At 42.0% G+C, this 23306-nt stretch overlaps 1 protein-coding gene across 2 annotated transcripts in view; it reads right to left on the bottom strand.

Moving 5' to 3' along the window:
• dab1a (DAB adaptor protein 1a) overlaps positions 1-23306 on the bottom strand; it is a 214564-nt gene that overhangs the window by 67129 nt on the left and 124129 nt on the right. For both annotated transcript variants that reach the window (XM_029430336.1, XM_029430335.1), the window contains one exon: positions 6747-6803. The gene's annotated coding sequence lies outside the window, so the exon portion shown is untranslated. The remainder of the gene's footprint in view (positions 1-6746; positions 6804-23306) is intronic.

The raw sequence follows: 23306 nt of genomic DNA on the forward strand, positions 1-23306 counted from the left end.
AGCAAGGTTGTAGGTTTGGTTTCAAAGTGGGTAGAGAGCACTATTGTGGTGTGGGATGTGTCAAGGACGCAGGTGTTAAAGTTTTAACCATTTTCGGATTGACAACGTGGTTACTATAAATCCTTTAGTTTGTCTCCATCATTGTTGGTCACATCTGCTAGTAACAGGTCGATCGATCTGCGTGTTCATATATATCAGAGCAGCCTGTGTACCGCCCAAAGCAATAAACAACCATGAGAATCCCCAAGAACTAGAAACTTCAATATTAAGTGCTATGATAAAGGCAGAATAAAACACCCAGCAGTATTAATGAGGAAGCAGGTTTTGTTACTTAGCTTAGTAAAAAGAAAGTTTATCATTCTCCCTTTTCACCTTCTTTGCCTGCTCCGTCAACAGGGCTATTTTGGCAGGTAGAGTTTCCACAGTTATCGTTACTCTGGTTGTTCCGCTACCTAGAGATAGCTACTGCAAGCTTTATTTGTTGAGTTGTAAGATATTTAGTTGCCTCTTTGCGAAATGCTCTCTGGTTGCAGAGTGGAAGCTTAGTTCATAGTGATAAATTAAAGCAAACATGTTATCTATTGCCACTTTAAACAGCTACACAGAATAATCTATACTGTTACAAGCCAAAATGTTGGAAGGGATATTTAGGCTTTCCTGTAAGTTGGTAGGAACATATCCATATTATCTCTGTGTAAATCTACTCCTGTGTATTGAAACCTTATTTAACCCAACTCTCTTCTGTTCTTTTTAAACCACACCGCCTCATCACTCTACCCTCCCCACTTCTCTCTCATCGCGACATCTTTCACTTCCCCGCTCTGTTTTCCTACCTAAGTATAGCTGTAGTTTACCTTCTCTATCGGTTCAGAGCCCTCCTGTCTATCTCCCTCCCACACTCCAGTATCTCTGCCCTTTTTGCCATATCTCCCTCCCTCAGTATCTGCCTCCTTCACTCACCTTCCTCCTCTCTCGCACAGTCTCTGTCTGTTTGTCTCAGCTTGGCTGAACAGATAACTCCTGGATGCTCATGTGGGCAAGCCAGCAGCTAGCTTTCTCTCTTCCCTCTCACTCCGATGACACACAACAGCAGTCACATAGAAACTCACCTGACTAGATGTAATCGCATAAACCCACACACATGAACGTATACCCCTTTCTACAGACAGGCACTTTAGGGTACTATATGGGAATGTCCAGGTAGATATGAGAATGCAAAGGTCAGCTCTCTCTTACTATTCACACAAAACATTGTTTCACAGGATTAGGATTCCTCTAATATACACATATGCAGAGAAAGGGAGAGAGAGAGACAGAGAGAGAGAGAGAGAGAGAGAGAGAGAGAGAGAGAGAGAGAGAGAGAGAGACAGAGAGAGAGAGACAGAGAGAGAGAGAGAGAGACAGAGAGAGAGAGAGAGAGAGAGAGAGAGAGAGAGAGAGAGAGAGAGAGGAGAGAGTGAAAAAAAGGACGGGGACAAACGTGAAGATGACAGAGAAAAACAGAGAAAAGGAGAATGAATCGAAATGTATGCGTATTATCAGCGAAACGGGTCAAACTCGTTAAAGGCAACAAAGACAGCTTTCTAATTGCTTGAGCACAGCCCGGCACCGCCGAGCTACAGTAGTGGCAGTACAGTACAGTGGGATGGGATGGTCTCTGAAAGTCTTGTTCATCATTGGACATACAGTAAGCCTGATTAAAACCGTGTCCCAACCATCTTCAACATAGTACACATCACAGTAACCAAGATGAACTAATCTATATGTTTCAGTCGTGTTGAATATGTAAATCCAAAAGCATTAAATCTTTTTAATACCACGACATATCAGGGTGGAGGAAAATCCCTGTTTTGCATACTTAATGTGACATCATGGTGTGGCATCACATTCAGTATTACAGGTTGGAGGTGAAACAGTAATCCTACGTACACCTGACAATCGGGACAACAACAAATAATGAGTCCTACTGAAATTTTTTTATACAATGAAAATATGAATGCATCTTATTGTCAATAATGTTTTCTTGTGAATTATATTTTTTTATATTTTTTTTATTTATATATTCTGTGTATGCCATAAAATAGATGAATAAGAACAGTCCAGGACCTGTCAATAGAAGAGCCATTATCTGGATGCAGACAATTCAAACATCTCCACTGCCTCCTCGTACTCTGATGAAGACAAGATGGTAAAATGTTGGTCGCTCCGTCGTATTAAAATATTTAACTATAACCATGTGCTCCAGATCTCATCCCTCCACACTATATATTTAAATAGGGCATACTGTGGTCACATGACATTGTAATCAAATGTTAGTTGATGCCTGTAAATGACACAGTCTCCTCTGGAAAGGCGTCAATACGTCTGGAGGTGAATTTATCAGACACATCTAGACTGGAATGAGATTAGCTTTGACCCAAATGCAGCGCAAAAGTACACAGTGACCCGTCTCTCGTACTGCTTCTTTAGCTACGAACACCAGGGTGTCATGTGTGATTGTGTTAGTGTGCCGTAAAGAGTGAATGAACGAGACGGAAGGCAGAGGCAGATGGAGGAGAGCTCTGAAGCTGGACCCCCCCTCCGAAGACGAAAAAATATCCCAGCATAACCGTATCTATCAAAGCATGCCACTCTTCAATAACTCCGATGTGTCAGGATATCAAGTGCCTGACAAATGTGAAGAGAGTATAAGAGCAAGTGGAGAAGAGGAGGGATGGTTTGTGAGAGAAAATATATTTAATCTGAAAACTTTGTATATGAGATACATACAGAGGATATTTGACAATGTGACAGGCCACTCTTATTGTATCCTCATATGTAAATAAAGGAATACAAAAAAGACAGAAACATAAAGAGACAAGCCTGAGCATGATCACAACTTAAATCTAGGTGACAGGTTGACTTGTGTGTATTAGGTTAGGGTAGATAGGAGGGGGGGTGGAGTAAGTGTGTGTGTGTGTGTGTGTGTGTGTGTGTGTGTGTGTGTGTGTGTGTGTGTGTGTGTGTGTGTGTGTGTAACTCACAGGGGGTTAGATGTAAATATGTACTCTGTTGAAATGTCACACATGTTTATGCTTTCATCAGGATGTGTAACTTTGAGGGCTTCTGCCTCTGGGAGGATCCGTCATATTTTGTACACGTGCACACCCCCCCCACACACACACACACACACACACGCACACGCACACTAAAGAGGCTAATGTGACAAAGTCCCACCTCTGTTAGCGTCGCTGTGAGCCCTGCTACCAGTCTGAACTCATGGCACTCCATCAGCCCTGACACCCTGCACCACCCACAAAAACCACCAACTGTATCATATATGTCACGGCAACACTGTTTTTTAGCAGTAAGTATTTTAAAGATGCTTTTTGTGACAGTTTAAATAATAATATGACGATGTATCGATCCAAATACAGTTGGTTGTTGTTCTGGTGTGGCACACATGTGTTTGACAAAGAAAGACTGTTTGTTGGTTTAAAAAAGCGAGGCAAAACAATCATATAAATACATTAATCCAAAGTAATTTGTGAATGTGTACATATTTCATAATACGAACATAATTTGTGTCTGAGAAGTAATTAAAGGAGATTATTAGCAGAAGGAAATTAACAGGGTCTTACTGGAGGTGACAGGAGGCAGTGGTGATAACATTAGCAGCAACATTAGTAACTGTGAGAATTGTGCAGCTATTTATTTATCTATTTATTTGCACCTTTGCAATAGCTAGTGCAGTTACAGGAGGAAACAAGCTATATAATCTGCAGCTTGATTAAACAGGGAAGGGCAGTAGTAAATAAAGATAAAGATGACACGGAAGTCCTACAACACTAAGTGTGTTTCCATCCACCTGTTTTATGCGCATTTTAAATTTGTATTCGTAAAGAAGCTCAGAGAAAACACCAGAAATGCTAAATAAAGTTGAAATATCACAAAGAAAAGTGACATGAAGCATGTGTGGACCTTCCTCAAAATAATACAGGAAGAAAAAACATAAATGACATATTTACATCACATTTTCTACATGTTTTTACAATGACTGCCGCTTTTTTAAACGACTGTATGCACCTTCTTCACTGGTTTAATGGCACTCAACTGGAGAACTAGCACAACCAGCTGTTTGGCCCGATGCCCAAAACTCCGGGTGCATAACTGAAAATGAAAGTAAATGATAACGCACATTAATTAGCATTTTCTTTTACTAATTTTCAGCGTGAATTTGCGTTGCATTTGGAAGGAAACTTGATTTTCCTCACCTGCAAAAAGCCACCAGATTCTGAACTGTAGTTGTTCTGTTAATGCCGCGCTTGTTGTATAACGTTACATCACTCACGGGGAAGGCAAAATGTTGCCACAGGAAGGCCGGAGTATTTTCTCCCAAAGTTGCTACACTGTGTTGTTTTTGAGCTGCTGGTGTGTCGCTGTGAGTCTTGTTGTTTTCCTTTGGACTCCTCAAGTAGGCGGGGGTGGAAACACATACTGTGAGAATTGTCGATCCTGCTTTTGATTTCGATGGGAAAGCTCATTTTGATCGATTTTTGATTTAGAATCGAAATAGAACTTCCACACAATTTGTTTTAATGTCAAACTGGGTGCTAGGGCCAACCCTTGTGCTTCTAGAGACACATTCTCACTGCAGACAGCCAGTGCATGCACACTTTTCTACGGAGAAATGCATTAAGTGTATGAAAATCAAATACAAAAATCATCAGTGTGAATTGAGTTGATAAGAGGATCTGCTGTACACTATATTCCTCCTGACTACCCTCTGCTCCACTGGACTAAAGAGTTATGATACTGACCCTCTGCTAAACCCTGTGAATGACTCAACGAGATGGTTAGGGAAGGAAGTGTGTGTGTGTGTGTGTGTGTGTGTGTGTGTGTGTGTGTGTGTGTGTGTGTGTGTGTTTGTTGGGGGCTGAGGGGAGCGGGGTGGCGGTAGTACTGAAAGGAGGAGAGAGGAGAAAAGAGGGCAGAGGAGGTGGAACAAGTCAAGCTGACACAGTTTTAGAGTATTCTCAATATGTAAATAATGCAAGATGAGCTGTTTCTCATGGATGTTGTCTTCATTCATTTTTAACTGGTTAAGTTTCACAGTAGTACTCCAGATCTCTCCCCCTCTGTGTGTGCCAGCCTGTATGTCTGAATATGTGCGGGTGCACGAGCACAGGCATGCATTTAATGTGATGAACTCACCTTTTCGTTGAGGTCACAGAAAAACAAGCAGGTAATGGCTCACTGCTAATTGTTTTTTAATTGCTGGAATTAATTAAAGCTTAGAAATCCTACTTTAAAACATATATTGATATAGCAATGATTGAGGGAAAAAGTCAAGTGACACTATGGATTCAGAAAAGGACTTACTTAAGCTTTCATATTTAAAAAAGAAAAGACTTCATTGCTTTGATAACAGCTACCAACGGAAAAATCCATAACGTCATAATATCACCCCAATTACTGTCACAGCGTTGCTTTGGGTTTTGTCTCGATGACTGTTTTGACTCTCTTGTTTATCACATTTTATGTTTGCAAATATAGAATGAGAAACATCACAGAAATAACAGATTATGTGGGTTTTAGAGTGGACTTTCCCTTTAAGGCCATGCAGCATTATGCCCAAATACAAGGCTGAAAGCAAGGACACAGCGGGAACTCCAGTCTTCTGTGTGCCTTCTGAGGCTGGATAATACAGCTAACCACATTACATTAGTTCATATGGTCAGACACACTGTTGATGAAATCCTCTAACCTCCACCTCAGCCTTAACTCACAGCATGTGTGTGTGTGTGTGTGTTTGAGAGAGAAAGTGTGTTTCTGTGTCAGTGTGTGTCTATGTGAGTGAGGGCTGCCTGGGGCTCATTGCTCATCTCAGTGGGTATAAATAGAAAAATAGAGAGCCAGGAATATAAGAGCATCACAGTGTGTCTGTGGGGTGTCTGTGGGGTGGAAAGGCTGCTCAGAGCCAAAAAAAGAAAAAAAAAGAAACATCAAATCTGATAGCAGGTGGATTGGCTGCAGGATTCAAAGCTAAACAAATGTTGAATCTAATAGAAGGTTTGGTTTGTTGAATTGAAACCATATCAGATGTAGTTGTAGGCCTGTGGCGTTCTCCCGACAGAAAACCCAATCATGTTTCAGGTATGATTTCATAGCACAATGCAGAATTTTAAAAGCAAGGGCTGATTAGCATTGTTTTTCTGGTTCATTAATTTTCTACAGGTATTAAACAACATACTTGGAGCAAAGTTTGCAGCACTCATGTGTTGCTGTGCGTTGCCTCAGCAGCCCCTGGTTTGTTTTCAGCATTGTCTTCACTGTGCATTCAGGTCGAGCTGTTTGTGTGATTAATGTGATGTGTATCTATGAGTTTATATTTGAATATATTCTATTCAATCTGTCGCCATTTGCTAATAAGCTGCGTCCAAAATCCCCCGCTCATTACTCCCTTCATCGCTTTTGTTTTGCATCTATTAAATTCATTGCACTGCACTGTGTTATTGTTAGCGTACCTTAGAAACTCCTTTATTCATTTTATTGTGAAGATTTTTAAGGACACTAGTACATCGTGCATAGAATTCACACTGATACAATTGCAGGTTATATGCACTATATAGTAAACAGGTGAGTGATTTCAGACACAGCCATACATAACGGCAGCTGAACAAAAGGTAGAACTGGCAGAACAGGATGTGATGACACGGCAGCATAACTCATAATACGGTCTGTGCTATGAGAATTGAAAAACATACCTGGACGTCACCACACCTGGTTTCCATATCACTGCTCCTCAAAGATGGAAAGTGCACCTGGAGGAGAGAGTTAGGGAGAGGGGGGGGGCATATCATTAAGAAAAAGCACTTGTCAGGTTGCCCATTAGAGTACCATTACAATACCAATCTCTGCTCCACATCTTTCACTCTCACAGTGTGTGTGTGTGTGTGTGTGTGTGTGTGTGTGTGTGTGTGTGTGTGTGTGTGTGTGTGTGTGTGTGTGTGTGTGTGTGTGATTCTCTTTGTGCGCCTCTAGTCACCAGCGGGAAGAGGAGATCATTACCTGTGACTGCGAGGCTAATGTAACACTCAAACACACACACACACACACACACACACACACACACACACACACACACACACACACACACACACACACACACACACACACACAGAGACTAAAAAGGCTAATGTGACAAAACTACGGTGACCTCGGGGCTTGTCTCCATTTGGATAAGGCAGCCTGTTTTACAACCTGCTTCCAACACCGGCAGACAAGAGAAAGAAGAGGATAGAGAGAAGAGGGAGAAATGACAGAAGGATGAATGGAGGGGCATCTAATTGGAGACATGGTGGGAACGCAGAGCCATCTCCCTGTTTCTGATGGAGAAAAAAGCCGAGCTGAACTGTACGGAGAAAAAAGTATTGCAGCAGACATAATGTATGGCTCAGAATAAGCTCATTAGCAGTGGTGGGACTGTGAATGACAGATAAGGGGGGATGATGGGAGGGGTGGAAATGGGTCATAAGGTAGGGATGACTGGCCTGGCCTCTAATTAACTTCTTCATCAGCCCTATGCCTCTTACTCCGTATTACCTTTAAAATACTGCAACAACATGAGTGTGTGTGCGTGTGCGTGTGTGTGTGCATGTGTGTGTGTGTGTGTGTGTGCATGTGTGTGTGTGTGTGTGTGTGTCAGAAAAATCATCAGTTAATAAAAAACAACTGTTTATATTTTAGTTGTAGTAGCTTGTCATATTTATTGTATTCTAAGTTTTAGAGTGTGTTCTTTATATTGTGTATTGTATTCTACAGCTATCTCTCTCTCTCTCTGTGTGTAAGTCAGTTCATTAGAGCAGACTGCTGAAACTCTGAGAGTCTAAATAACTCTGATATCTTAGAATCGTCACGTGGAGCTTAGACATCTGTGTGTTTACTGTGGCCCTGGGGGCTGTACGGCCCGTACAACGTTACATGTTTGATAGTTTGCCTGTCGGCTTGGGTCCGGGCGGTCATTTGGAGAAGTTGGGATGTTGTTTTATAGTTGTTTGAAATGAAACACTGGAACTGAACTAGGTGTGTTAACTTTTACTTTAAAATCAATAGTCGTCTCCCAAAAGGAAGTTAAATCAACCAATCAGCTTGTTTTTGTCCCACAGCGCCACACGCAACATGAGTCAGCGGAAAATAATCTCAGAAAAAACTTTATTGTCCGTTCACACAAAACAAACTTGTCTTGCATCACGTTACAAAAAAAATAAACAGAATATCTCAAACGTAAAAAAATATAGAATATAAGCAACATCGAAGAAAAACACACCTGTCTTTGTCATAAGACTTTAACCCTCTACGAGACGTTTACCTGCATTTACACATACGTAGAATTGCCACATATAAGCAAAGTGTATGTGTGGGTTTTTGTTTTGCGTAATATCATGGACGCTTATCCAGAGTATCTGTTGCTTTGTGAATCTATTAGATTATTGTAATACAAGCCATTTCAACACCACGACCTCACAGCAGACTCATTAAAGGCTTCATTTATGAAAAATAATAACATTTCAAGGGTCGTATTATCATGTGATATGAAATCCTCTCTCTCTCCCCTTGTTACTATGTATGTTTCCTTCATGCCGCCTGTTTCCAGGAGTGAGAAAGTAATGTACGTATATACTGCAAACACTATTCAGTTACTGAATAAGTGAAATATAAATGTTTGTTCCATACAGCATGAATATAACGCTAGAGGTGCACTGAGTTTATTCTTGTGCTGCATAGATGCACAACAACAAACTGTGTCTGCATACATTTCACCCCCACACTGAAATACACATGGTAATGCTGTGTCTGTCTCTAGTCCTCACATTCCCTCTCCTTAATTGTCTCTTTCGATCTAATTTTGTTTTCAATTTCAATTACTTAAGCGTCACATTAGCATTACTGGTAAGCACAAACGGTATTAACAATGCAATTTACCAAACGTGTGATTTCACCCTCTCCCTTTCACACTGGCTCTCTCGCTTGTCCTCTCCCTCACCTCTCAAACCTTCCACCCCCACTATGTGTCCATCTCATAATCATGTTGCAATCATGTGAAAAAGTGTAGGAATATTAAATATTAACTGCACATTCATTCCGGCCAAGCATAATATGAAATGAATTAATAATGGCTTACAAGGCTGTCTAGATTCTTATCTTGTATCCTTATCGGCCTTCAATGTGCTGTGAGGATGCTTTGCAGGAAATGAACAGTGGCCAATGGGAGAGTGCAGTGTGTGTACTTAATGTATGTATATACAACATGTGTGTGTGTGTGTGTGAGTTTGTGCTAGTGTAATGATCTGCCCATTTGAAACATGTCACTAAATGCCACATTATACCACTCAATTAACCCACAAATGTTTCTATGACAGTTTATTTAAAGGAACTTAGTCATCACAGTAAATCTACTAGTCACAGGTGGAATCTGCTGAGCCAGTGAAAACAAGTGTGTACGAGGAGCTTTCCAACGCCTGAGACAATGACCCTGATGATGCTCATCTCAGCCTGCAAGGGGGGGTCTGACAAAAGATGCTATAGAGTTGCATTATGGGAAGTGTAGGATCCTGCATTTTAAGAGCTTGACAGACACTCTGGTCAAGTCAAGACATCTCAACCTCCAACCAAAATTGAACTTAAATGTTTACGTTATGAAGTTCAGTGTGTCTTTTTCAAAAAAAATGTATTCATGGATATTCATGGTTTACCAAAAAGCATACTGAGCAGCGAGAGAACAGAAGAGGTAAGGAGAAGAGAAACTCAATGAGTCTCTTTCAAAGTCACACTTTAGGACCAGCAATACTTTGCTTTAGGAATGATTCTCTCTCTCTCTCTCTCTCTCTCTCTCTCTCTCTCTCTCTCTCTCTCTCTCTCTCTCTCTTCATCTCTCTCTCTTCATCTCTCTCTCTCTCTCTCTCTCTTCATCTCTCTCTCTCTTCATCTCTCTATCTCTCACGCTTGATGGCCCCCCTGCATGCTCCTAATAACCCATGATGAGTCCTCCACACTTGAGCACCCTCCCATCAGACACCCGCTGAGACTCACACACACACACACACACACACACACACACACACACACACACACACACACACACACACACACACACACACACACACACACACACACACAGGCACACTCCACCCCTCTGTGTCACACTTAGAGGGGTGTGGATGATGACAGTCATCAGCAGGGCAATTAATGGGCCCGTCCAATGGTTACATTACAACAGAGAGAAGCAGAGATACAACATTAGCCAATTAGGCTGGATGCTAACGGTATAATTAGACTAGCATGCCATTCCTCACTTGGACCAGAAAACACAAAATCACAGCCAGCAGTGACGCAAAGACATGGTGAAGGAGGGAGATCTGGATAAGAGAAGTGGAGAAAGAAGTGGAATATGAGACAGTGCAGGTAAACACACACTATTCAAAGATAAGGAGGCTGAAAATAGTGAAGAGCTTAATACACAACAGCTCTGTAGTAATAACTAGCCTGGATCCGGCTCAGTTTTACACTAAAAGAGGGAGTGTTTGGGAATAAAAGGAGTACTAGCGCCAAGTAAGCCTGGAGAGAGTGATGGAGGTAAAACTGGGAACTGAGAGGGAGGCATAAAGGAGAGGTGGACTAAGGGAGGGAGGGGAGAGTGGTGTAGACACAGGACCATGCTCGTAGCATACTGATGCTGCTGTAAGACATGCAGTGGCCTCGGCTAAGCAACCAAGCATGTGCTGCAGAGGGCTGGGCTGCCACATAACATGGTGTGTGCACTTTCATGTGTGCATGTATTTTTGATTACTATGTTGTGTGAAAATAACACAATAAGGGAAAGATGGGATTATAGAAGAACATGTACTTTATGTGAGCGCATGTGTGTCTCTACGTTTGGGTGCGCTCATGTGTGTTTGTGTGTGCATCCTGTGCTGCAGTGTGTGGGTTGTTCATTATGCTGTGTGTGTCTCCTCCCGTAAAGCCTCTGTTATCACAACACAGAGCCCCAGCAGCTCCAGCACTCGCTCTGCTACCATACCTTAGTCCCATGGGAGCTCCTATAGCATATTCTGCTTCTCAAGGACAGTATACTGGAGCTCCAACTGAAACACAGACCCATCACAACCAGCTCAACTCATGGACTCCTGCTGATCGTCATTGGATAACATACAATAGGGAGATCCTTTTAAGACATGTGTGTGAAATTGTCATGATTAGCATATGCATTGTGTTTTGTGAGAGCACAGTGACCTTAAACTTTGACCAACAAAATCTAATTAGTTCATCCTCGAGTCCAAGTGGACGTTTGTGCAACATTTTAGAATGAGGTCGCAGTGACCTTTGACCTTTGAGAAAGAAAGAAAGAAATCTTATTGAAGAATAGGTGCTGGACAAAGAAGAAGATAAAGGAATTGTCTGTCGCTCTTTATGCCAGCAACTATATGAATTACATTTGAAATTCTCAATGAAACAACAGGACTTCATTCAGATATCATAATAACTGCTCCGCACTGTAAAGTATAGCCAGAAGGCTGTCGGTATAATCTTTCTTTCTCTTCCCGCTCTATTTGACTTGACTGTTCAGGACACAACAGGAGGCCTCCACTTCTTTTGTGTCTCACTCAATCCCTCACATTTATCCATCTCTCAGAAAGAGATCCAGAAATGGATTTCATTCATTAGCAGAGATGAGAACAGCTTGCACGGGGTACAAAAGTCTTTCTAACAGTGTGCCACATTGTGCAAAATAAAAGGAAAAAGAAAAAGGGGAGCAAAAACGCTTTGCTATGTTCTCCTCCATCTTTAATGAAAGAGAATGAGAGGAGCTGTCGCTTTCTGTCTCCCACTGCTCCACCACAACCTGATTACTGTCTGATGATGATGGCACTCTACTTCCTGACATCTAATGAATCTAATAATTGTGTGTAATCACTTTAAAACACTGGCAGGAGACATGCAAGCGATGAGAAGTAGTTAAGAAAGGCAACGGCATTTTAATTGAATCTTCCCAGATGCATCAGATTCCATCCAACAAGTCTAAAACCACCAGGAGACAGACAGAGAAACTGTGGTGGCACAGTTCAATCAAGAGATGAATAGTGGGGTAATGGGTTTATGGGCTGTGAAAGAGAGAAGGGTTTAGGTGGATAGGCTTCAGCCATTCTCTCATACTCTCACATTGCATCCCACATAATCTGTAAGAAATCTTCAGAGTACTACACTGCATCCGGGTCGACTTTCCCAGAAACTGATCTTTAATACAATGTTTCACATAAACAACCCAAGTAAAGGATTTTGTACCATTATTGCTGATGCTCTAACACATTTTCTGGCTCGGCAGCACCAAAGCCTCCGGCTTGTGATCACAAGGCAAAGACTGCTTTCAGGTTTCGTTTGTACGTATTTTTAACTATAAAATGCTCAGTCTGGACCTCCATGCACAGGCAGCCACTGCTGTTTCATGGACCTGTACACCACAGGGCTACTGTGTGGATTTCTGAAGGCCCATATCACACAGAGAGCCCAGGCCGGGGAGAGCCTGTCCACAGCCATTTCCCTACTCTTTAATCTCAGCGGCAGACTGGAGAGAGCAGCGCCGCACATTCCATTAATGTAAAGTGGAGCTTGAAGCTCCGTAATTTATTGGCTCTGCAGACTCGCCTCCCCTCATCTCACTTATACTGGCTCCCGGCCACCAAATACTCCCCCTGATACCCGCCGACATGCAGCACCCTGCGCTCAGCGTTTTACGCCATTTCACTTTTTCTCTCCCTTTAGCTCTTCCTCTCTCTCCCCTTTACCTCTCTTTGCTTCTCCCTCTGCCTACTCTCTCTTCATACATTTTGCCTCAATGTCTTTCTCAATAGTTCTCTTCCTTCACCTATCACACATACATACCAAGATTTCCATCGACAATTATCATAGTATTTCATCCTAGCTGCTCCCAAACCCTCTGCTATTAAAAGAGCCATGCCCTGGCTGCATCTATGATTTAACAGAGAGTTTAATTACTACCAAAATCACACACTCACAGAGCCACAGAGATAACTGCAGGAGAACAGAAGAATGAAAGAAAAAGAAAGAAGTGTGTGTAAGATAGAAAAACAGACACAAACATCTTGTTTTCTCGGTATGTCCTCCCTCCTCCTTCACCCTCCTCAGTCTGGACTAATTGTTATGATCTGTGCTGCTATTACAAGGCTGCCCTCCTGACCATTAAGATGCCAGACAGTACCAGGCTCTGTGAGCAGAGACTGATAGGTCAGGATGGGAGACACGCAGGTAAACGGGGGGAGAGAGGGGAGAGAGGTAATGAAAGCGACGTGAAGAGAGAGTGGTTTATGCAACTGTTGGGCTGCCATTCACACGGAGACACAGTAAAGACGAGGAAAGAGAGAAGATTGTAAGATTTGTTTGCTCAGTTAATTAGATTACTATTTTAGAGTGCGGACAGCTTTTCTCAGTCTTTCAGGTTTTTGTTTCGTCATCAAAATACAACTATTCCCTCCAATAAGATTCTGAACATGTTCCTAAATGATGCCTTATGATACACACTGAACAGGAGAAGTACAATGTAGGTTATTATAGTTAGTAAAGTCACTTAAGACAGCACATGACTCGAGCATCCTGGTGTTTCAGGGGAAAACGCACTTGATCATCACAACATGAACCACACAAAATGTTTTAAATACCCAGCAGTGCTGCTTCTGGGTCGTCTGAGGCTTTTTAAGGATCATACTTGTGTTTGCAGCACTACATCCTCGTTGCAGTCTCCTACTGATTTTAATCAACCCAGACCCTCCCTAATACTCCCTTTCAAGCCTCTATTGGTAAAATAATGACACACTTTATGTCTTAAGAGGAAGACACATCTAATATATAAGCTTGAGATGATACAAGCAACAGACAGACCAGCACATGGGCTTAGGATAAAACTACACTACACAAGCAGCATCAAGTCAAAGACAGCCAATACAGCACTTTCCCTCTCATGAACTTTATGTTGCGGGACCTCCCTCACATGCTTAGGCAGACCTGCTGTGTAACCCCTGTATCAGGAGCACAGGACCCTGGAGTTACGTTGACTATGCACTATTGTAATTGTTTTCTAATTTAAAGTCACTGTTTAATGCATTGTGTTGTGAGTGCAAAATGTCTCCTGCGTGTATTGTAGTACTTTAGAATTAAGATTCAATTTGGGAATGTACAATCTAATTAAAGAGCTAACTTTTATGTATGAAGAAAAGAAATCAAGATATTGATACCCAAGTTAAAGAACCTCTGCGGGCTTCTTAATGAAGGCATTTCACTAATAGAATTATGTTTGTTTGATTTGCTTCATTAGTTTGAGTATTTCATTTATATATATATAATTTGATCATAGTTAGCTTTACCTTTTTAGTGCTTGGGATAATTCTATTGGCCTAAATTCAAACTTTCCATATCGGCCACTAGCGGTCTCCACGAACTATGAGAGTTATCTTATGTTATCATTGAGAGTGATTGGAGTCTGTTGCCTCCACTGAATCTCAACTGAATCTCTCCCATGGTTACTGCACAACTACAAACTGCAGTCTAATTGAGCTAATTCTGTTTCTTTATTTGGTCAAATAGTCCTCATCTAAACATCTCCACTCTTGTTATCCATACAAAGTCTAATGTCCTTTTTATATTCTATTTATCAGTTTGTGTCATGTCTTGTGTCTGTTACGATCTTGGTTTCTGTTTCCTGTTTTATTTTGAAATGTTACCTTCCCCTTGTGTCATGTCTGGTATTACTTCCTGCCCTTGTGTTTTCTGCCTTTCTCCCCAGGTGTGTCTCGTTCCCTTCATTAGTTTGCTCCTGTGTATTTGTCTTTCTCTCGTTCCCTCATTTAGTGTCTGTGTATATATCCCTGTCTGTCTCAGTGTTCTTTGTTGGATTGTTGTTGTTGTTACTCTTGTCTGTTATATGCCCGCTCGTGTCCTGCTCAGCCCGCTCGTGTCCTGCTCAGCCCGCTCGTGTCCTGCTCGTCCCCTGATTGGTTTGTGTTTTGTTACTTTTATAGAATAAAGCTCTCTTTTTGTTAGAACCTTGTCCAGTGTACTGCATTTGGGTCCTCACCTTCACCTCACCGTGACAGTGTCTTTGTTGTGGTGGTCTTTAGATGTAGTTTAGTTAGATTCAAATGCGTCCTGTTTACTTGATCATATTTTGTTAAACTTCAGATGAGCTTTGCTACACTGCTACATATCAACACTAACGGCCATAGTTTTATCATTAAAGATTTGTTATTTGTATCACTACACAGTAATAATAATATAAACGCACAATAGCATATCTCTTATCTAATCACGGATGCCCCCCCCCCAATTTGGTACTCCAATAGGAATCATTAAATTGGTCAATCATATTTGAGTTATGTCGAATAAATTTCATATTCCCCAACAAATGACACGGGTACCTGCTGAATTCCTACAGTTGTTACAATAAATGCCTTGAGAGTTTTTACAAAAAGAGTACAATAAATAATGTGAGACTACAATAAACCTAAGAGTAGTTGTTAAAAGCTACACATACAGATGAAATGGAGAAATAAAATACATTCGCAAACACCCTCGTGGTTGTGTGTGTGCGTGAAGTGTGGAATTGAATTATAGAAGCAGAATAGCCAAACTGGGACTTGTTAGAATTGGCAAAGAGTTTTTGAAGCCACAATAACAAGAGGTAGGTGGGGAAGGAACACGCATTCAGTCTAAAAAGGATAAAAGAAATCAGAAGATAAGAGCCGCTTGCTGTAGGTTAATGACAACTAATTACAGCAACGATGAATTAAACATCTGCACCTCCGCATATTTCCATTGTTCATATGCAAAAAATATCTCCAATCTGTCTCTTAACACCACAATTTGTAGACTAACTAAGTGGTAGTTAAATGAAAGCAAAATTGAATACGGAATTAGTGGGACTATCAAGTAAGCAAGTGATGCAATATTCATGATGATAGAACTGTGCACTGTACGCGGTCAGAGAGGAGCCGTGAGAGGGACGCAATTGGCCAGTGGACTGCCTCTTACTTATTCATGCTAGGGGCTAGACATCTCTCTCTGTAAATTATTTAGACCTTTTCTTTGTGTGTGTGTGTGTGTGTGTGTGTGTGTGTGTGTGTGTGTGTGTGTGAGTGAATTATTAAGGTTATGTGTATACAGCCACAGTAGGGGTCCTCTTTAGAGGGGTCACTGGCCATGCTGTTGAAATAACATTATTATATTGCCACTTTGTGCTCCATGTGCATGTGTGTGTGTGTGTGTGTGTGTGTGTGTGTGTGTGTGTGTGTGTGTGTGTAAATCCATCAGTGTGAGGGGTTTCCCGCTTAGTGAATGGATCCTTGGGGACGCATTGTGGACAAAAAGGCCAAACTGATACTGAGATAAACATGACATGATACCGAGATGGAAGGGGGAGAGGGGGGAAACAAAGGAAAAGAGGCAAGGAAGAAAAGGAAATGTATTTCTTATGTTCATTTTCTCACATACATCTTTGACACAATATTGTCTTTCCTTTATTTACACCTCAGAAGGGAATTAGTGCTTGATATTAATGCATGCACTTTCATTGAGTGTACTGTCTGTACTCTGTACTCACTGTAGGGGTTCTGAGAAAGGTGCCTGTGCATTTGACGGGTTAACATGTGAAATTGCTATGCTAATTGCTATGCTAATTGCATATCTGAACGCATGTTAGCACACTGTGAGCTATTTCACAGCAAACAGCCATGGCCTAAGCTGTGAATAATGACCACTTCAGCTTCTGCAAGGATATGTAAGCACCGGGCCGCTGACAGACAGGGTTAGTGGGCGGTTTAAAGAGAGGGGAGTGAAGAGTGATGACGAGAGAGGAAGAGGAGGATGAGAATGGATGGAAGGTATGATGGCTTTTTTCATAATTACTCACATCTGTCTCGCCAATCCTAATCCCGGAATAATAATCATCTGACAGAGGAGACAGAGAGAGGAACAGCCTTACTCAAAACACAGGTCTTTTGGATGAATTACATCACGGGTGAGTCTGCTGAAGAATCGACAACTCTTCAACAACACATTTCTCCATTTTATTTTGTAACGGTAGTACAAAGTGGTGAGTGATTCTGAGGTCAGTAAAGCTGAGATGTGACAGTATTTCACAGTGTACTCGTCTGGTAAAGCTGCATTCGATCTTACAATAGGATTAGTTGTAGGAATAGTAAATCACAGTGTCCACATTCAACAAGACCATTGAGTTGTTGCAGAAAACACTGCGAGTTCCAGCCAAAATATAAAACAAAGTGCAACCAGGCAAAAAAGTTGACCCCTACACATGTGAAGATAATTACTAGTATGATAACTTTCCAGATTCACCAATGTGCAGTGTAATTTGCTATTCTTACATGCAACATGAAACATACTGTGATTAATCACACAGTGAAAACATTAATCATATTCACCAAAACAGATGGTATATACAAGTGGGAGGGAACAAATTGAACATCTTCTGATCATGGGAGTTCGAGATGTTGCAATTTCAGACAGGATATGGTGGAGAATTTGATTTGAAAGAAATGTAAATGCTCTAGTGAGGCAGTGCTTTGCGTCACTATTAACCCAATGTTTCTGTTAAAGGAATATTTCACCGACAAAATGACGAGTGCAGTATATTTCAAATCTCATTTATCCAGTAGTACACTCACTACTTCTTAAAATAGAAATAGTTGCTAAAACCTTACCAAATAAAACATCTGCTGTGAATCTGTTGAACAGCTTGAAGAGGCCTTGTGACTTTTAGCTTTATTAAAGTGTACAAAGTAAGATGAAATGAAGTATCTCAACGTCTTAAGATAAAACTATACAAAACGGGTTCTGGCTGGGATTTGTTTTGTAAAGGAAGGACACAAAATACCAAACTCAGACTGTATTAACTCTCCTGATGACCTTGCGCCCCTTATTATTTGGTACATTCCAGCTCTTTGCCTCTGCATCAGAAGGTTTGCATACTGCATGCTTTAATTAAGTGAGCCTACTCCTTGATAAAGTACAATACAGTATATTAATCTAATCAGAAGACAAACAATAACCAAACACTGACACTTGAACAAGATGAGTTTTCTGCTCTAAAAAGGTTGCTCTTTGGCTATTTGGTTAATGTGGAATTTTAGCTCTAAAAAACCATCATGGTCCGTTGGTAGCGGTTTGGTGGTGAGGAACCATCTTTTGGGTGGTGGTGGCTGTTGTTTGTGTGAGAAGATGGATGTAGGAAATGCAGAGTGGCTCTGAACCCCTCCTCGGGGACTATGGTGGGTTCTGCTGAACATTCTTTCCCCCTCATCACGTTGCTACACGGTCTCCATGGTGATCATTACGGATGGATGGTAGTTGCCCCTTTCGCTCGGGCGTCACCTAAGCATAGGGGATCTCTTTTACATATCTCCCCCTAATTCACCACAAGCTCCCCAGAGAAGACCTCATCATAATGAGGAACATATACTGGGACTACTAAAACAACCTCCTACACCCTGTTCCACCTACCCCGCTATATTCATCCCCCTTCTTCTGCCTCCACCTCCCCCACGTCTGTCCCCTAGATCAGCAATCCCCCTGGTGCTTTCCCTGCTTATTCCTATTTCCTCTGTTTTCTCTCTGCATTCTAGCCAGGGAGTGATATTAGGGACTGCAAAGAGTGCCCTACACCTGGAGGAAACATGTCTGTGCAGATGCTGCCTCCATGTTAATAGAGTAGCCAGGACTCCTCATGGGCACAGACAAGTAGCTTCACCCAAAGGTGGAAGCAGGACTAACACATTATGCAGGAGAGATGATTTTTCTCTGAGCATTTTAAAGCAGAACAGTGAAAGCAAGCACTTGATGTGTAGACCCACTGCCAGAGAGCTATTAAGGAAAGCTGTGTCACTGCACTTACAAACACTTAGACAATGTAAACAGGCTAATGTTAATGAAAGGGGGCAGACTGACTTCTTTTGGCTAACATTTAGCCTGGAATTTAGCCTCACGCTGAGGTAAAAGCCGCTGTCATGGGAATGCTAATGAAGCTAAGGAAAACAAAGCCTGGTTAATGAGAGCTTTGAGATAAGAGAGCAGAGGTTAGGACACACATGTACACACATTCACACACACGTCTTACACATACTGTGACAGGCTATTCTCCTTCGACATTAATTAGACAGGAAGGGCTATATGTGGTGGAAGAGCCAACTAACCGGCCACATCAATACTGTATCGTGCAAGCCTGTCTCGACCATTGGTCTCAAAGACACGGAGGGAGGAGGGGATGGGGAGGAGAGAGACAAATTAGAAAGAGGGCAAGACATGGAGGGCAGAGAGAAATGAATCCGCAAGAATGAAGATGATTTCACACGTAGCCTACGCATGTCTGGGTCCACACTCGACACATATAGTGTGATCCGATCCATACATTACAGTATGGGCAGTGATGAAGAGCCACCTGGAGTGAGCTCCGTTGTCACCTCTTTGCACACATTCATCAGCTGTACTCACACACAGTATGTTCTCACACATGGCTACATTGGAAATCCAATACATACATGCATGCAGAAAGGTAGTGCTCTTGGTTAAATATTGAACTAGAGTAAGAGTCCACAGGCATGCCAGCAGCTCGGTGAAGCTGTACTTAAGCAAAGCAGTGCTGGGAGTTAAATGCTAATGTGCTTAAAATGAAAGGCATGTTAGCATTAAGCACTATAATGTTTACCAAGTTGTTTGGAATGCTAGCATTTGCTAATTAGCACTAAACAAAAAGTACAGCTGAGGCTGATTTGAACATCATTAGTTTTGCTGGTATTTGATAACAAACTAAAGTATAGGAAGAACTGAAAGTTTTGAGCTGATGATGACACAAAATGAAAAGTCAGGGGATCACCAAAGTTATTACAATTCATCCCGAGGGGAACATGAATGTCTGTACCGAGTTTCCGTGAAAATCTATCCAATATATCAAGACGTTTCACTCAAAACCACAAATGTGAATGTTATAGTGGCGCCAGAGGAAAAGTCAAGGGATCACCAAATATCATCAGGAAAGGAATATTGTGCCAATTCCAATGAGAAAATGTTGAGATATTTCAGTGCAAATGTGAGAAGTTTGACCTGCTGGCGGTGCAAGAGGAGAAGTCGACGCTGCCTTGAACCATGAGATGGGACACGTTGACAACATTCAACCAAAACCTCAGTCCTAAACTTAACTAAGTGTTTTAGTGGCCTAAACCCAACAACACATGGAGTGCAGGACTCGAACCCCTGACCTCGATCTTGTCAGGCAGGAAATACATTTTCTATAAACCGTATTGGTAAAAGCACATGGTAGTATAACAAAACTTTTATTGTAGATCACAGGGTTGTAAGTGATGTTAAAATGCAGCACGACAAGACGAACACCAGTGTTTGGTTTTGACCAAGCTCAAGCCTCATCCTTGAGACATCTTCTCCCTGCCCCCCACCAAGAACTCCATCTCCATCTTCCTGCTGCCACTCTGCCTCCGACACTCCGGGAATACTAACCACTGGGCTTTCCCCCTCCCCGGGCTTGATGTGATATTGGCGTCACTCCTTTTCCACAAGCCCGAGGCGATGGCTGAACTTAAACTAGGTTAGGGGTGGGAATGGTGCAGTAACACCAGACATACAGGGCGTAGAGGAGTGTTTGCTTAATAACCACCCAGCAAAGGTTTTGGGGAGTGACTACCACTCCATCTCTGTCTTGTCTGAATCTTTCTCTCTTGCTTTCCATCCATCACATCTCTACGTTCCATTTTCTTCCCCTCACTTCCAATCGTTCCCCCTCTGTTGTAATCTATGGTCCTTTTTATCTCTATATCTCCCACTCTTTCACACTCTTACTCATTCTCCACTTCTCACTCACTGTTGTAAAATCAATCAGTTCTGAATTACTCATTTACTCTGTCTCTCAGTGCTGCATATTCTCTCGGCCACAAAGGACTCCATTAATTTTCTCCCTTCCCTTGCTCTCTCTTTCTCTACACTCCGCTTGATAGAATCAGATGCTATTTGTCTATTAAGGGGCCACAGGGATATTTAATAAAGGGCCTGTGTAATAACTCTGTGTGGTTTCATGTGTGTGTGCAGCAGTGTGCATTTCCGACCTGTGAATATCCTTCCATTCTCCACCTTGATGAGGAAATTAACACGTCCGATGTGGTGGCTGATGAAAAGTCATCTCAACGCCAATGGTGAATGTCGCACTTAATTTTCTATTTAGCTACAGTAACCCTAACCAACTTTAATTGATTAGGTGATCAAAAGTAATTGGTATTAGGCCGCAGCTATGGGTTCATTTGTCTTTTATGAATACTAATTGACCCCAGACTGCCCCTGCGCCCACACCTCCCCCTTTCTCTGGTACCCTTCCTTTCCTTTGCAACACTTACCGGACCTGCAAGTCATTGCACATTCTATCCATACCCTCGCTTTTTTGTATGTGTGTGTGTGTGTGCGCGATTGTGTGGAGGCGGCATGTCGGTGCGTTTTCCTCCGCTTGTGTACGTGTGATTAAGTATTCGTCTCTCAGCTTCCTTGCCCCCCAGCCTTGGGGAGAAAACCAAACATTTATTTTTGACATCCATTATCTGTGTGTGTGTGTGTGTGTGTGTGTGTGTGTGTGTGTGTGTGTGTGTGTGTGTGTGTGGGTTTGTACGTGTGTGTGTTCAGCACTTGCATGTACACCAGTATGTCCATTTGTGAAGCAAATTGGAGCAGAGAAAACTGCAGGTCTTTGGGAATGAATGTGGGATGAATCTAAATAATCTAAACAAGCATCGTTTCCTCAACTAATGTTTGACATTTATGAGGCCTGGTAAAAAATAGAATGGAAGAAAATATGTCTCCCCGTCTGCACAGCTACATAAAATGCAATCACACACACGGCAGATACAGATAAATATACGACCACAAGCCAAATATGTGCACGGAAATAAGACACAAAAACCCAAAGGACACCCAGAGTTCACCTTCTTAAGTCAGAGCTGTAAAGGGTAGTGACCGTTACCCTAGCAATATGTCCTCTAAAATGCCAGCTATTGAGACTAGTTACAGATATTGAGAATGATTGGAGACTGATTTGAACTGACTGCTTCTGCTGCTTCTTCACCAATGAGCTATTAATCAGACTGGAGGGATTCTCCAGAGAATATTTTTGCTTTACAGCGAGACCGTGTAACCCGACACACACACACACAGATAAGAACACCAGCACACCCACAAGAGTAGACTGAACCCTTATCGCAGCTTACGTTCTTTCTCTGGCAATGTGTGTATGGCAGAAACACAAAACATTTAAAAATGTATACACACACACACACACACACACACACACACACACACACACACACACACACACACACACACACACACACACACACACACACACACACACACACACACCTCTAGCACCCCTGCAGAGGCTGAGGCTATAAGGCTGTCATGGCAACCATTCTGCAAAGATTGGTCAAGGGAACGACGTGCACAGAAATGTTTGCTGAGAGGAAGTATGTAAATTTGCTACAACAGGAACATGCAGTTCAAACACATAGGCACCACGGGGCACACACACAGAGTTCAGCGGTACTCAAAGTTTCTTTGAAGGCAGAAATTATGTTTAAAATGGGGGTGTGGGGGGGGGGGTATGGATGATGGATGGAGACATCTAACATGAGGTTCGTCTTTGACTAAAGGACAATTGTTCTGGCTCCCGCAGCACACAGATGAGATTAAACATCAACATTGTTATTTATGATTAAGACGCTCCAACCTCTCATGGAGCTTGATGAAAGACCTAATGGGAAAATGATTATTTTTACAACCGTTGTTCCAATCACAGATTGTGCCGTCTCCCACTGATTTTCAGTAATTGAAACATCATCGTCACGTGTGCAGTCTTAGATCTTTTTGTAATTATATTATAAGTGAAAGGGTACAGAGGGATGTGCTGAATGTTTATTTGCCACACCAAACGGGCAGTGTGATCATTCCTCAGACCCTTTCCACCCCCGCAGCTCACCTGTGCCCAATTAGAGAAAAGAGAAAATCAAACCTGTCGGGGCTTGGAAAATGATCGATCACTCTGACCCCATGTGTGTAACATACGTATATATAACATGTCAGGCTATAAGCAGTGCTAATACATCAGCTAGCGCGTTTGTTGACCCCAACTATCCCACGATGCCTGGAACATTTGGACCGTGGATAGTTTTGCGGACTGGAAATAACAAAACTGCCAAGGT

Source organism: Cottoperca gobio, chromosome 4 (genome assembly GCF_900634415.1).
Source record: "Cottoperca gobio chromosome 4, fCotGob3.1, whole genome shotgun sequence".
In the NCBI taxonomy this organism is placed as follows: domain Eukaryota; kingdom Metazoa; phylum Chordata; class Actinopteri; order Perciformes; family Bovichtidae; genus Cottoperca; species Cottoperca gobio.